This window comes from Prionailurus viverrinus, chromosome E2 (assembly GCF_022837055.1).
Source record: "Prionailurus viverrinus isolate Anna chromosome E2, UM_Priviv_1.0, whole genome shotgun sequence".
NCBI lineage: Eukaryota > Metazoa > Chordata > Mammalia > Carnivora > Felidae > Prionailurus > Prionailurus viverrinus.
Genome location: NC_062575.1, coordinates 37,711,133 through 37,727,021, shown reverse-complemented (window position 1 = coordinate 37,727,021; position 15,889 = coordinate 37,711,133).

Below are 15,889 nucleotides of genomic sequence, written 5' to 3'. Positions count from 1 at the left end.
GTACAGAAGTTTTTTATTTTAATGTAGTCCCAATAGTTTATTTTTGCTTTTGTTTCCCTTGACTCAGGAGACATATCTAGAAAAATGTTGCTATGATCAATGTTAGAGACATTACTGCCTGTACTCCCTTCTAGGGTTTTTATGGTTTCAGGAACCACATTTATATCTTTAATCCGTTATTAGTTTATTTCTGTTTATGGCATAAGAGAGTGGTCCAGTCTTCCCAACACCATATGCTGAAAAGATGGTCTCTCCCATTGTACATTCTTGCCTCCTTCATCAAACATTAATTGATCATATATTTGTGGCTTTGTTTCTGGGCTCTCTATTCTTTGTAGTATATCTTGAAATCTGGTATTGTGAAACCTCCAGTTTCATTCTTCTTCAAGATTGCTTTGGCTATTGGGGTCTTTTGTGGTTCCAAACAAATTTTAGGATTATTTGTTCTAGTTCTGTGAAAAATGCTGTTGGTATTCTGATAGGGAATGATGGTGGTATTTTGATAGGGATTGCATTAAATCTGTAGATTGTTTTGGGTTGGGTAAACATTTTTATAATATTGGTTCCTCCAGTTCATGAGCATGGAATATCTTTCCATTTATTTGTGTCATCTACAATTTCTTTCATAAATTATTTTACAGTTCTCAGAGTACAGGTCTTTTACCTCCTTAAATTTATTCTAGGTATTTTGTTGTCTTGGGCCATTGTAAATGGGACTGTTTATTTTTTTGAAACACATGAGATTATTATAATAGACTCAAATACAGACATTATAAAAAATTGAAGCTCCTCAGAAGAAATTATTAACAGTATGATATATATCATATATATATATACATATTAACATAAACATGATAATATTATAGCAAATAAAACATAAAATACTATTGTTCCAGGACTATTTTAAAGAAACTTAATATTGACTTTACTGAGAGTTTCAAGAAAATATTGTTACAGAGAAATCAGCAGTAACCTGATTCAAGAGAATCATGATAAGATTACAAAACAGCCTTTATTATGGATTTCAAAACTCCTTTTGAGTCCAATGAAGCTGGGTTAGCAAAAACTGCATAAAAAATATCAATTAGTGCTAATGTGATCTCATAATGGTCCAGCTGTTTCACACAGGATGAAAACGCGCATTGCTTTAGTAGTAATGCATCTTGGAAAAAAAATAACCACTTCTGATTTCAAACATTTGTTACTGAAGTATAATTTTCTTAAATACTTTGTTGTCAAGTTAGCTAACATACTGTGTAGAGTGTGCTTTTGGTTTCAGGGGTAGATTTCTATGATTCATTGCTTACATACAATACCCAGGGCTCATCCCAAAACATGCCCTCCTCAATGCGCATCCCCCCTTTTCCCCTCTCTCCCACCCTCCCATCAACCCTCAGTTTCTTCTCTGTATTTCAGAGTCTATTATGGTTTGCCTCCCTCTGTTTGAAACTATTTTTTCCCTTCCCCCATGGTCTTGTTAAGCTTCTCAAGTTCCACATGAGTGAAAATATATGGTATATGTCTTTCTGTAACTGACTTATTTCACTTAGCATAATACCCTCCAGTTCTATCCACATTGTTGCAAATGGAAGGATTTCATTCTTTCTCATTGCCAAGAAGAATTCCATTGTATATATAAACCACATCTTCTTTATCCATTCATGTGTTGATGGACATTTGGGCTCTTCCCATGATTTGGCTATTGTTGAAAGCAATTTATAAACATTGGTGTACAAGTGCCCCTATGAATCAGCATTCCTGTATCCTTTGGATAAATTCCTAGCAGTGCTATTGCTGAGTCATAGGATAGTTCTACTTTTAATTATTTGAGGAACCTTCACACTGTTTTCTAGAGCAGCTGCACCAGTTTGCATTCCCACCAACAGTGCAGGAGGGTTCCCGATTCTCCACAACCTTGCCAACATGTTGTTTCCTGAGTTGTTAATTTTAGCCACTCTGACTGGTATGAGGTGGTATCTCCGTGTGGCTTTGATCTGTATTTCCCTGATGATGAGTGATGTTGAGCATCGCTTCATGTGTCTGTTGGCTATCTGGATGTCTTCTTTGGAAAAGTGTCTGTTCCTGTCTTCTGCCCATTTCTTCACTGAATTGTTTTTCAGCTGTTGAGTTTGGTAAGTTCTTTATAGATTTTGGATACTAACCCTTTATTCATTATGTCATTTGTAAATATCTTCTCCCATTCTGTCGGCTGCCTTTTAGTTTTGTTGTTTCCTTTGCAGTGCAGGAGCTTTTTATCTTGATTAGGTCCCAAAAGTTCATTTTTACTTTTATTTCCCTTGCAAGAGAATTGCTCAAAACAAATATAAACAATATATCTGACCAAGAATTTAGAATAATAGTCATAAAATTAATAGCTGGGATTGAAAAAAGTATAGAAGACAGCAGAGAATCTACTGCTGCAGAGATCAAGGATAAGAAATAGTCATGACGAATTAAGAAATGCTGCAAATGGGGCGCTTGGGTGGCTCAGTCGGTTAAACGTCCGACTTCGGCTCAGGTCACGATCTTGCGGTCCGTGAGTTCGAGCCCCGCGTCGGGCTCTGGGCTGATGGCTCAGAGCCTGGAGCCTGCTTCCGATTCTATGTCTCCCTCTCTCTCTGCCCCTCCCCCGTTCATGCTCTGTCTCTCTCTGTCTCAAAAATAAAACGTTAAAAAAAAATTAAAAAAAAAAAAAAAGAAATGCTGCAAATGACGTACAAAATGAACTAGATGCAGTGACATCAAGGATGGAGGAAGCAGAGGGGAGAATAAGTGAAACAAGATAAAATTATGGAAAATGATGAAGCTGAGAAAGAGAGAGATAAGAAAATACTAGACCATGAGGGAAGAATAAGAAAACTAAGTGATTCAATGAAACGTAGTAATATCAAATATTATAGGAGTTCCAGAAGAAAAGAGAGACAGGCAGAAGGTTTACATGAACAATTTATAGCCGAGAACTTCACTAATCTGGGGAAGGAGGCAGACATCCAAATCCAGGAGGCAGAGAGAACTTCCTTCAAATTTAATAAGAATAGGTGTTCTCCATGGCATATCATAGTGAAACAGGCAAAATACAAAGATAAAGAGAAAATTCTGAAAGCAGCTATGGACAAACAGGCCTTAACCTACAAGGGTTGACACATAAGGGTAGTAGCAGACCTATCCACTGAAACTTGGCAGGCCAGAAGGGAGTGGCAGGAAATATTCAATGTGCTGAATAGGAAGAATATGCAGCCAGGAATCCTTCATCCAGCAAAACTGTCATTCAGAATCGAAGGAGAGAAAAAGGCTTTCCCAGACAAACAAAAACTGATGGAGTTCATGACCACTAACCCATCCCTGCAAGAGATCCTAAGGGGGACTCTGTGAGTGGAATGCTGCAAACACTACAAAGGACCAGAGACATCACCACAAGCATGAAACCTACAGATAACACAATGACACTAAATCCATATCTTCCAATAATAGCTCTGAATGTAAATGGACTAAATGCCCCAAACAGAAGACACAGAGTATCAGAATGGATAAAAAGCAAGATCTATCTGTATGCTGTCTACAAGAGATTCATCAAAAAAAATTTTTTTAAGTTTATTTATTTTGAGAAGGACAGAAACATTGTGAGTGGGGGAAAGGGCAGAGAGAGGAGACAAAGAATCCCAAGAAGGCTCTGCACTGTCAGCGAGGAGGAGCCAGACATGGAGCTAGAACCCACAAAACCATGAGATCATGACCTGAGACGAAACCAAGAGTCGGATGCTTAGCCAACCGAGCCACCCAGGCCCCCATACAAGAGACTCATTTTAGACCAGAGAACACCTTCAGATTGAAAGTGAGAGGATGGAGAACCATCTATCATGCTACAGGGAGTTAAAACAAAGCTGGAGTAGCCATACCTATATTAGACAAACTAGATTTTAACTAAAGGCTGTAACAAGAGATGAAGAAGGACATTATATCGTAATTACAGGGTCTAGCCATCAAGAAGAGCTAACAAATATAAATGTTTATGACCCCAACTTTTAAGCACCCAAATATGTGACTCAATTAATCACAAACAATCTTATTGGTAAAAATATGGTAATTGCAGAGGACTTTAATACTTCACTTATAGCAATGGACAGATCATCTAGGCAGAAAATCAATAAACAATGGACTTGAATGATACACCAGACCAGATAGACTTGACAGATATTTAGAACTTTTCATCCAAAAGCAGGAGAATACACGTTCTTCTTGAGTGCACATGGAACATTCTCCAATATAGATCACATACTGTCACAAAACAGCCCTCAATAAATACAAAAGAATTGAGATCATACCATGTATATTTCCAGATCACAATACTATGAAACTTGAAATCAACCATAAGAAAATATTTGGAAAGCCTCCAAATGCATGGGGGTTAAAGAACATTCTACTGAAGAATGAGTAAGTCAACCTGTCAATTAAAGAAGAAATTTAAAAATATATGGAAGCAAATTAAAATCAAAACACGACAGTCCAAACCGTCTGGGATGCAGCAAAGGCAGTCCTAAGGGGAAAATACATTCCAATCCAGGCCTATCTCAAGAAACAAGAAAAATCCCAAATAGGAAACCTAACTGCACACCTAAAGGAAAAAGCAGCAGAACAGCAAAGAAACCCCAAAGCCAGCAGCAGAAGAGAAATAATAAAGATTAGAGCAGAAATAAATACAAATAAAAAAAACACAATAGAACAGATCAATGAATCTAAAAGCTGGTTTTTAGAAAGAATAAACAAAATTGATAACCCCCCAGCCAGACTTCTCAAAAAGAAAAGAGAACCCAAATAGATAAAATCACGAATGAAAGAGGAGAGATCACAACCAACACCACAGAAATACAAACAATTCTTAGAGACTACTATGAAAAATTATATGCCAACAAACTGGACAACCGGGAAGAAACGGAAAAATTCCTAAATACCCACACACTACCAAAACTGAAACAGGAAGAAACAGAAAATTAGAACAGACCCATAACCAGTGAAGAAATGGAATTAGTTATCAAAAAATCTCCCAACATATAACAGTCCTGGGCCAGATGGCTTCCCGGAGCAATTCTACCAGACATTTAAAGCAGAGTTAATACCTATCCTTCTCAAGCTGTTCCAAAAAATAGAAATGGAAGGACAGCTTCCGGACTCATCCTATGAAGTCAGCATTACCTTGATTCCCAAACCAGACTGAGACCCCACTAAAAATGAGAATTAGAGGCCAATATCCATGATGAACATAAAGCAAAAATTCTCAACAAGATACTAGCAAATCGAATTCAACAGTATTTTAAAAGAATTATTCACCATGATCAAGTGGGATTTATTCCTGGGCTGCAGGGCTGGTTCAATATTCATAAATCAATCAATGTGATACCCCACATTAATAGAAGGGTAAGAACGATATGATCCTGTCAATAGACGCAGAAAAACCATTTGACAAAATACAGCATACTTTCTTAAAAACCCTCAAGAAAGTTGAGATAGAAGGAACATACCTTAACATCATAAAAGCCATATATGAAAAGCCCACAGCTAATATCCTCAATGGAGAAAAACTGAGAACTTTCCCCCTGAGATCAGGAACACGACAGGGATGTCCACTCTTACCACTGTTGTTTAACACAGTATTGGAAGTACTAGCCTCAGTAATCAGACAACAAAATGAAATAAAAGGCATCCAAATTGGCAAAGAAGTCAAACTTTCAATTTTTGCAGAAGACATGATACTCTACAAAACCTGAAAGACTTCACCAAAAAGCTGCTAGAACTGATACATGAATTCAGCAAAGTCACAGGATACAAAATCAATGTACAGAAATCGGTTCCATTTCTATACACCAATAAAGAAGCAACAGAAAGGGAAATCAAGAAACCAATCCCATTTACAACTGTACCAAAAACCATAAAATACCTAGGAATAAACCTAACTAAAGAGGTAAAAGATCTGTATGCTGAAACTATATAGAAAACTTATCAAAGAAATTGAAGAAGACACAAAGAAACGGAAAAACATTCCATGCTCATGGATTGGAAGAACAAATATTATTAAAATGTCAATACTTCCCAAAGCAATCTACACATTCAATGCAATCCCAATCAAAATTGCACCGACATTCTTCTCAAAGCTAGAACAAACAGCCCTACAATTTATATGGAACCACAAAAGACCCCAAATAGCCAAAGTAATGTTGAAAAAGAAAACCAAAGCTGGAGGCATCACAATCCCAGACTTTAGCCTCTACTACAAAGCTGTAATTATTGGCACAAAAACAGACACATAGACCAATGGAATAGAATGGAGAACCCAGAAATGGACCCCCAAAATGTGTGGCCAGCTAATCTTTGACAAAGCAGGAAAAAGTATCCAATGGAAAAAAAAGACAATCTCTTTAGCAAATGGTGCTGGGAGAACTGGACCACTTTCTTACACCATACATAAAAGTAAACTCAAAATGGATGAAAGACCTAAATGTAAGACAGCAAACCATTAAAAACCTAGAGGAGAAAACAAGCAACAACCTCTTTGACCTCAGCCACAGCAACTTCTTACTCCACACATCTACGAAGGCAAGGACAATAAAAGCAAAAATGAACCTTGGGACCTCATTGAGATAAAAAAGCTTCTGCACAGCAAAGGAAACAATCAACAAAACTAAAAGGCAACCGACAGAATGGGAGAAGATATTTACAAATGACATAATGAATAAAGGGTTAGTATCCAAAATCTATAAAGAACTTATCAGACTCAACACTCAGGACTGTTTTCTTAATTTCACTGTACGTTGCTTCATTTGTAGCATATAGGAATGCTTCATTTGTAGCGTATATTGATTTTGTATTCTAGCAGTTTTTTTGGTAGAGTCTTTAGCATTTTCTATACATAGTATCATGTCAACTACAAATAGGAAAAGTTTTACTTTTCTCTTATCAATTTGGGTATCTTTTCCAGAACTATGTTGAATACAAGTGGGGAGAGTGGACATTCTTGTCTTGCTCCTGACCTTAGGGGAAAAGCTTTCAGTTTTCCCCCACTGAATATGATGTTGGCCGGGGGGTTTTCATATATGGCCTTTATATGTTGAGGTATGTTCCTTCTAGACCTACTTTGTGGAGGCTTTCTATCATGAATGCATGTTGTACTTTGTTGAATGCTTTTTCTGCATCTATTAGAATAACCATATGGTTTTTATCCTTTCTCTTATGGATGTGATATATCACATTGATTGACTTATACATTGATTGAACCACACCTGCATCCTAGGAATAAATCCCACTTGATTATGGTGAATGATTTCTTTAATGTATTGATGGATTCGGTTCACTACTATTTTGTTGAGATACTGACCTATACTTCTCTTTTTCTGTAGCATCTTTGTCTGGTTTTGGTGTTGGGGTAACGGTGGCCTCATAGACTCAATATGGAAGGTTTCCTTCCTCCTCTATTTTTTACAACAGTTTGAGAATAGGTATTAACTATTCTTTAAATGTTTGGTAGAAATTCCCCTGGGAAGCTATCTGGTCCTGGACTTTTGTTTGTTGGGAGACTTTTGATTACCGATTCCATTTCTTTGCTGGTTGCGGGTCTGTTCAAATTTTCTATTTCTTCCCATTTCTATTTTTGGCAGTTTATGTTTCTAGGAGTTTATCCATTTCTTCTAGATTGTTTAATTTGTTGGCATATAATTTTTCATAATGTTCTCTTATAATCCTTTGTATTTCTGTGGTGTTATTTCTCTCTTTTATTTCTGATCTTGTTTATTTAAGTCCTCTTTTTTTCCCGAAAAAAAAGAAAAAAGTTTATCAATTTTGTTGATGTTTTCAAAGATACTGGTTTAATGATGTTCTACTGGTTTTTATTTGGCTCTATTTTCTTTTTTTCTGCTCTACTCTTTACTATTTCCTTCTACTGGTTTTGGGTTTTGTTTGTTCTTCTATTTCTAACTCCTTCTTTAGATGTAAGGTTAGGTTGAGTTTTTTCTCGCTTTTTGAGACAGGCCTGTATTGCTACAAACTGCCCTCTCAGAAAAGCTTTTGCTGCATCCTAAAGATTTTGGACCATCGTGTTCTCATGTTCAAGTGTCTCCGTATATTTTTTAATTTCCTCTTTGATTCCTCATTTGACCCATTCATTGTTTAGTAGCACGTTATTTAACCTCCATGAATTTGTGTTCTTTCCAGGTTTTTTTCTTGTGAATGACTTCTAGTTGTACAGTGTTGTGGTCAGAAAAGGTGCATAGTGGGGCCCTTGGGTGGCTGAGTTAAGCAACCAACTCTTGATTTTGGCTCAGGTCACGAGCTCACAGTTTATGGGTTTGAACCCCATGCTGGGCTCTGCACTGTGTCAACACAGCCTGCTTGGAATTCTTTCTCTCTCCCTCTCTCTGCCTCTCCCTCCCTCTCTCACTTGTGCTCTCTCTCCAAATAAATTAAGTGAAAGAAAGAAAGAAAGAAAGAAAGAAAGAAAGAAAGAAAGAAAGAAAGATACATGTGATATTTTTGAATTTGAGATCAGTTTTTTGGCCTAATAGGTGTTCTGTTCTGAAGAATATTCCACGTGCACTTTAAAAGAACATGTATCCAGGACACCTGGCTCAGTTGGGCAAGCATCTGACTTTAGCTCAGGTCATGATCTCACAGTTCATGAGTTTGAGCCCCACATCAGGCTCTGTGTTGACAGCTTGGAACCTGGAGCCTGCTTCAGATTCTGTGTCTCTCTCTGCCCCTCCCCCTTTTGCACTCTGTCTCTCAAAAATAAACAAACATTAAAAATTTGAAAGAAAGAAAGAAAGAAAGAAAGAGAGAGAAAGAAAAGAATATGTGTCCTGTTGTTGTAGGATGGAATGTTCTGAATGTTAAATCCATCTGGTCCAATGTGTCATTCAAAGCCACTGTTTCCTTCTGATTTTCTGTTTGGATGATCTATCCACTGATGTAAGTGGGGACTGAAGTCCCTTACTATTAGTGTATTACTATCAATTAGTTCTTTTATGTTTGTTATTAACTGCTTTTAAGTATTTGAGTGTTTCTATGTTGGGTGTATAAAAATTTACAACTGTTGTGTTTTCTTGTTGAATTGTTCCCTTTAAAATTATACAGTGTCATTCTTTGTAATAATTTTTTAAAAACAAAAATACCACTGTTGCTGAGGGTGTGGAAAAATTAGAACCCATGTACAGTGTTGGTAGGAATGTAAAATAGAGCAATGGCTATGGAAAACAGGTAAGCAGTTAAATAAGTTAAACACAGAATCACCACATAACCATGCAATTTCACTCCTGTGAATATAATAAAAGAAATAAAAACAGATATTAAAACAAAAACTTGTATGTGAATGTTCACAGAAGCCTATTCACAATAGCTATAAGGTAGAAACAAGTGAAATGCCCATCAATAATAAATAACAATATGTGATATATCCATACAATGGAATATTATTTGGCCATAAAAAGAAACGAAGTACAGACATATGCTAGAATACAGACAAACTAAATGCCTAATTAACGGAATCAGATATCAAAGGGCATATATTATACAATTTCATCTATATAAGAAATATCAAGAAGAAGCAAATCCATAGATACAGAGAGCAAATTAGTGGTTGCTAGGGGCTGGAAGCAGGGTGGAATAGGGAGTGACTGCTTAATGGAAACAAGGTCTCACTTCAGAGTGATAAAAATGTTCTGGAATTAGATAATGGTGATGATTGCACAACACTGTAAATATATTAATACTACTAAAGTAGACCCTTTAACATGGTTTAAAGGGTGAATTTAATCTTTTTTACCACAATGAAAAAAATCAATTGTATTTCTATATGTGAATAATAAACATAAAACAAAAATTTTCAAACAATTCCACTCAAAATAGCACCCAAAAAGTTGAATTCATGAGGATAAATTCACAAAATATGTGCAAAACCTGTACAATGAAAACTACAACAAACTGCTGAGAGAAATTTTTAGAGGAGGCGGTAAATTTCTATTGCCAAGGGAGGCAATAGAGGGAGGTAAAAAGAGAGGTAACTATTTTGAAAAGATAGACACTTCATTTTGGCATAAAAGATGTCTTACCAATAGTTTTAATTGCAGTTTTAAATGAATTTCTACTTTTTCTAGTTAAGAATAGCCAAATTTTATAGAACAAGAGAAAAAAAAACTTCATAGGATTATGACATGTTAGTAAAGTGCTCACAGAAGTCCTTCCTGAGGGGGGAAAAAAAAATTTGGGGGTAAGTCTAGCACTCTTGATCCTGTCAGCCTAATCAAGTAGTGTCATTAGGCAATATTGCTATGGTAAAAATGGCCCCTTAATAAGGCATCTGGACTGGAAGGTACCTGATGAGAAGCTACAGTTTTAGGCCTCCCTAAGTACAATATAATCACACCATTCCCTGCAAAATCTTGGAAGCAAAGTTCTTACTCATGGGCTAAGAAACATGAAATTTCTAAGCCATGGTAAGTCTTGCAACCACTAGAAGGGTTTGGGGGGGGTTGTGTTTTTTTTGTTTTTGTTTGTTTGTTTGCTTCCATATCTGAGCTGTATGGAAAGGCAGAGATAGTCCTTAGTATGCTATGAGGATCCTCACTGACCACAATTCTGATGCTATTCTGATTACACGGAGTTTTTATATCTGGGCCCAGGGGCCTGGGATAAGCCTGAGTGGCTACCTGCACTAGAGCACTGGTGGTCATAAAGCCATTGCATGACCTTGTGAACTTGGTTTATAAAGCAGGTATTAAAAATTCAAGAAACCACATACAGGTAAGAATGGCAAATTCATTTTTTAAAAATTTAGACACATACTATTTTAAGAAACAGGGCTTTAACATAACTTGGTAGTTAATGGTGTTCTATTAAAAATTTAAAACAAATTAACAAATGATTATTTGGGTTATGAAAAGTATTAAGAAGAACATTAAGATCACCAAATTACTGAAATCTAAACGGAAAATGTCATTATGGCTGCGGCTCTTTTTGTCACCATATACATCTGACAGGAACAAAGCAACTCTGCGTGGCAGGAGCGGCTTTCGGAGCCAGAACCCAGGAGCCTGGAGCCGGGCACATCGGGCATTCTCGTCGGGGCAGAAGGGGACTGAAAGGGCCGTGCTCGTCCACTTGGGCCGCTGTCCCCGCGTTCCCGCCTCTGTCACCCGGAGCCGGCCAGGCGACTCCGGGAGGGTCCGGACAGGGCGCCTCGTCGGCTCTAGAGAAACCCACGCCTCTCTCCCGCGCACACAGTCGCCCGGCTGTCGCCAGCCGGACTGCGAGCCTGAGCGCCTCCCTGGCACCCCCTCGGCTCAGCCCGGCCCGTTCCGGGCTCCCACTGTAGCCCCCGAGCCCAAGGGCCGGCCCGCCCGCTCGGCCTCCCGGACCCGGCGAAGCGGCCTCTCCACAGCCAACGGTCGCCAGCAAAGGCCGCCCGCCCGCGCACCCGCCCGGCCGGCCCTCAGCGCCCACCTGTTGGTCGCACCCGGGGCACGATTTGGTGGCCATCTTCACTTTCTTGGCTCGAGTTGCAGACATGCTCCTCTCGGGGGCGGCGGCAGTGGCGGCGACAGCAGCGACAACAGCGCCACAGCTCGGGCTCCTCCCCTCGTACCTCAGCGGCCCAGCCTCCGCCAGGCGGGTCCCCGCCGCCCAGGCCGAGGCTTGGGCAGGTGCGCGCGCGCGTGCGTGCGCGAACTCGCGCGGAGGCCGCGTGCCGGGGCAGCGGGGCGCGGCGTGCGCCAGCAGCGGTCGCGGGCCTCTCGCGCCGCGCGGGACCGCGGAATGCACTCCCACCCTCACAGCGCCGGCCTTCGAGCGCGTCCCGATTCTTACGAGAGGAGACGGTCTCGAAGGTCCAGCACCACAATGACCACGACTTCTCCTGGTCCTGCGGAATGAGTGGGGGCGTGGTTTGGGCGGGACTCGGCAGTAACAGGCCTCGGGATCCACCAACGAATGCATAGATAAGGCGGGTCGTGGTGCTGGGCACGCCCTCTCCCCGGGGAGAAAGGAGAACGAGCGTGAAAGTGGTGGAAGGAAAAGCGCCTAGCATATGTGAAGGCATTTAATAACTTCAAAAATGTCAGCAACTGTAATCATTGAGAGACTGTAATAGACATCTGATTAACAGTGTGGACCTAGCGTTCAAGATTGAAAATTCATTCATTTATTTAATAAATAATTGCCTAAGGCCCACTATCAGGCGAATTTGAGTAAAATGCAGTATGCTGTCTAGGAGCACACTTTAGGTATTTACACCAGTGCTACTTAGTCCAAGATGAAGAACCCGTTTTTTCTTTCTTAATCCGTCAATCACTGATACTTAACTAAATTAAGATAATAAATTACACGTAAACTGAAATGGAAAAAATTATACAAAATACAAATTCATTTTTTAAATGTGAAATTCAACAGACAAAATTACATTTCAGCAAACAATCAGGACAAACAGAAAATAATTTTAAAAACTGTACACTTTGTTTTGAGAAAATTTGCCAATCAGCATTTATTATAGTAAATGGCTATTACACTGTTTTTGTTCTACAGTTTTAACTAAAGCAAAGGTGTGAGTGAAGTTTCTCTTCTCTTAATAAATGCCTGTAAGCATACTCTGAATGAATGAATCCATTGTGTACCAATACTTAAAGCTTTCAATGTGACATATATTTTTTCTTGTGTGGTAATTTATCTAAAGTAGATTGGATTGATAAAGGCAGAGGAAATTTTATATCTAAACTATTTCTAATTTCTCAGGGTAGGAAAACTGTCTCATGATGGCATGTTAATGGGAATGGAAGAACTGATTTTAAAGCAACTTCAGTAAATTCGTGGTTCATTCTTACCCTTTATCTAAAATTAACTGATGATGTTTTTTTTTTTCCAAAATTCATATTCAGTCCTCTTAAGTGGCCAGTTCCAACAGTTTATCCCATATTGTAATTAAAATTTTAAATATCTTTCCATAAAAAGAAATGGATTCCAGATCCATGATTTTCCTATCTGGCAATCTTCTTTTGAAGGAAAGTATGGTTGAAACTGTTCTATCATATTTGTAAAATATTTAATTACAATTTTCATAGGTGTGCAATGTCAAATTCATTGTTTCTTTTATTGATGTTTTTAATATATAAAAATAATATGTAAAATCTCTGTTCCCCCAACTTTCTAACTTAAATTTTTGTTTTTCCATCCTAACTGCCTTAGGTTGCATTCTTTCCTTCCATTAAAATATTAAGATCCAAATCTTGTCCACAAAATACTAGCAAACTAAACTCAGCACATGTTAAAAGATTTATAGATAAAAAAACAAAACAAAACAAAACCCTTTTCTAATATGATAACATGTTTCAAAAAACAAAAAAGAGTTATGTCATGACCAAGTGAGATTAATTCCCAGAGTGCCTGGATGGTTCTACGTACAAAAACCATTTAATGTAATAAACCACAGGAGTGATAGTTTTCTAACGTCTTCCCCTCAAAGAACCCTGATTTTGACAACGCCAGCAAATGAGAGTATCCTTTGTGATACTTCCCCTTTATGGGAGTCCAGGAGTCCAGTGGAGAAGTTCTAGCACATCCTGGGAGAAAAAAAACAAAAACAAAGATTGGATCCATTGAAGAAAGTAAGAGAAATAGGTTTACTTTATCTGTGTCCCCATACCCCAAGATAGCACAGCTCAGTACTAAGAAGAACCCCTTGGCCTGCAATTTCTTCCATAGCAGAAAGTGAGAGCATGTGAGTGAGTACCCAGATTCCCCAGTGTGGGCAACACGGCCAAAGATGCCCATCTCTTTCTCACCCCATCTGGAATACTGAGGTAAGCTGCACAACTGAAGGTGAGGAGAGGCTGGGAGCAGAGCAGGCAGGACTTAGAGTGCACCGCTCTAAGAGACATAGAACATACTAACTGCTTTGTGGACTTCATTACAAGGGCCACCACAAATCACTAGAGGGATCTTGCCTGCAGACTCCCCCAAATGGCCCACAGGCATCCCTAATGCTCTCTATGCCTCACCCACATAATCCCCTGCACACACATCTTGTGGCCAGTTCCCCACGTGTGCCCCTGCGAATGGCAAGTGCAAGACTGGCAGAGAGCTTATGAACACGCACAGAAAATTGGTCCAACTCTGCAAGGAATGGTCTGAGAAAATCTGAGAATCCCTAAACAGGCTGACAGAAATTATTTCTCTTTCAAAGACAGACAATAAAGACTGGAAGAAGTTACTACTTCAAATGCAAAGGCAGTAATCCAACACTTGAAGGAACATGAAAAATCAAGGGAAAATGAAACCAGCAAAGGAACAAATTGATTTTTTACTAACCAACCCCAAAAGAAATGGAAATCTATGATTTGAATGATAAAAAATTCAAAATAGTTGCTTTAAGGAAGCTCAGTAGCCTACAAAGAAACAAAGAAAAACAATTCAATAAAATCAGGAAAACAACACATGAACAAAATAAGAAGTTTAACAGAGAGATAGAAATCACAAAACAGAACTAAACAGAAATTCTGGACCTGAAGACCACACCAAATGAAATGAAAATTGCAGTAGAGAACACCAACTGTCTTGATAAAGGGAAAGAATCTCAACTCGAAGACAAATCACATGAAATTATTTATTTAGAGGAGATCACCAACAACAAAAAGAATGAAAAAGACTGAAGAAAGACTACTACATGGATTATGAAATTGCATCAATTGAAACAATTTCTGTATTTTAGGAGTACTAGCAGGAAAAGAGAGGGAGAAAGGGACAGAAAGCTTATTTAAAGAAATAATGCTAGAGAGGGCACCTGGGTGGCTTAGTTGATTAGGCATCTGACTTAAGCTCAGGTCATGATCTCAAGGTTCGGGAGTTCAAGCCCCACACTGCTGTCAGTGCAGAGCCCGCTTTGGATCCTCTGCCCCCCTCTTTCTCTGCTCCCCCCTACTCTTACATGCTGTATCTCTGTTTCAAAAATAAACATTTAAAAAAATGTTTTTTAAAAAAAGAAAGAATGCCTGAGAACTTCCCATTTCTGGAAAGAGATGCGCATCCAAATTCATGAAGTTCATAGGTCCCCAAATATATTCAACCCAAAGATATCTTCTAAAATACATTATAATAAAACAGTCTCAAAACAAAGAGGAAATATTAAAAGCAAAAAAAAAAATCCCACATACAAGGTAAACTCCATAAGGCTATCAGTGTCATCCTCAACACAAACACCATAGCACAGGATAGAGTGAGATGAAAAATCAAAATGCTGAGAGGAAAAAAAAACTGCCAACCAAGAATACATTACCTGGCAAAGCTGTCATTCAGAAGTGAAGGAGAGATAAAGATTTTCCCTGACAAAGTCTGAGGGAGTTAATCATCACTAGACCTGCCATAGCAAATGCTGAAAGGAATTCCTTAATCTGAAATGAAAGGATGCTATTAACATGAAAACATATGAAAGAATAAAACATACTGGTAAAGGTAAGAATATAGTAAGTACTCTCACACTATAGTGTGGTGTTGTATAAATCACTTAACTCTAATGCAAAGATTAAAGGACAAAGCATTAAATAACTATTGCTACAATAGTTTATTGATAGATACACAATATAAAAAAACAGATATTGTGGAGTTCCTGGGTGACTCAGTCCCCCAGGCGTCTGACTCTTGCTTTTGGCTCAGGTCATGATCTCGCAGTTCATGGGTTTGGGCCCCATGTTGGGCTCTGCACTTACAGTGCAGAGCCTGCTTGGGATTCAATCTCTCTCCCTCTCTCTCTCTCTCTCTCAGTCTCTCTCTCTGTTCCTCTCTTTCTGCCCCTCCCATGAACTCTCAAAAAAAAAAAAAAAAAAAAAAGACGGACACTGTAACATCAGAGGCAAAATGGAGTGAA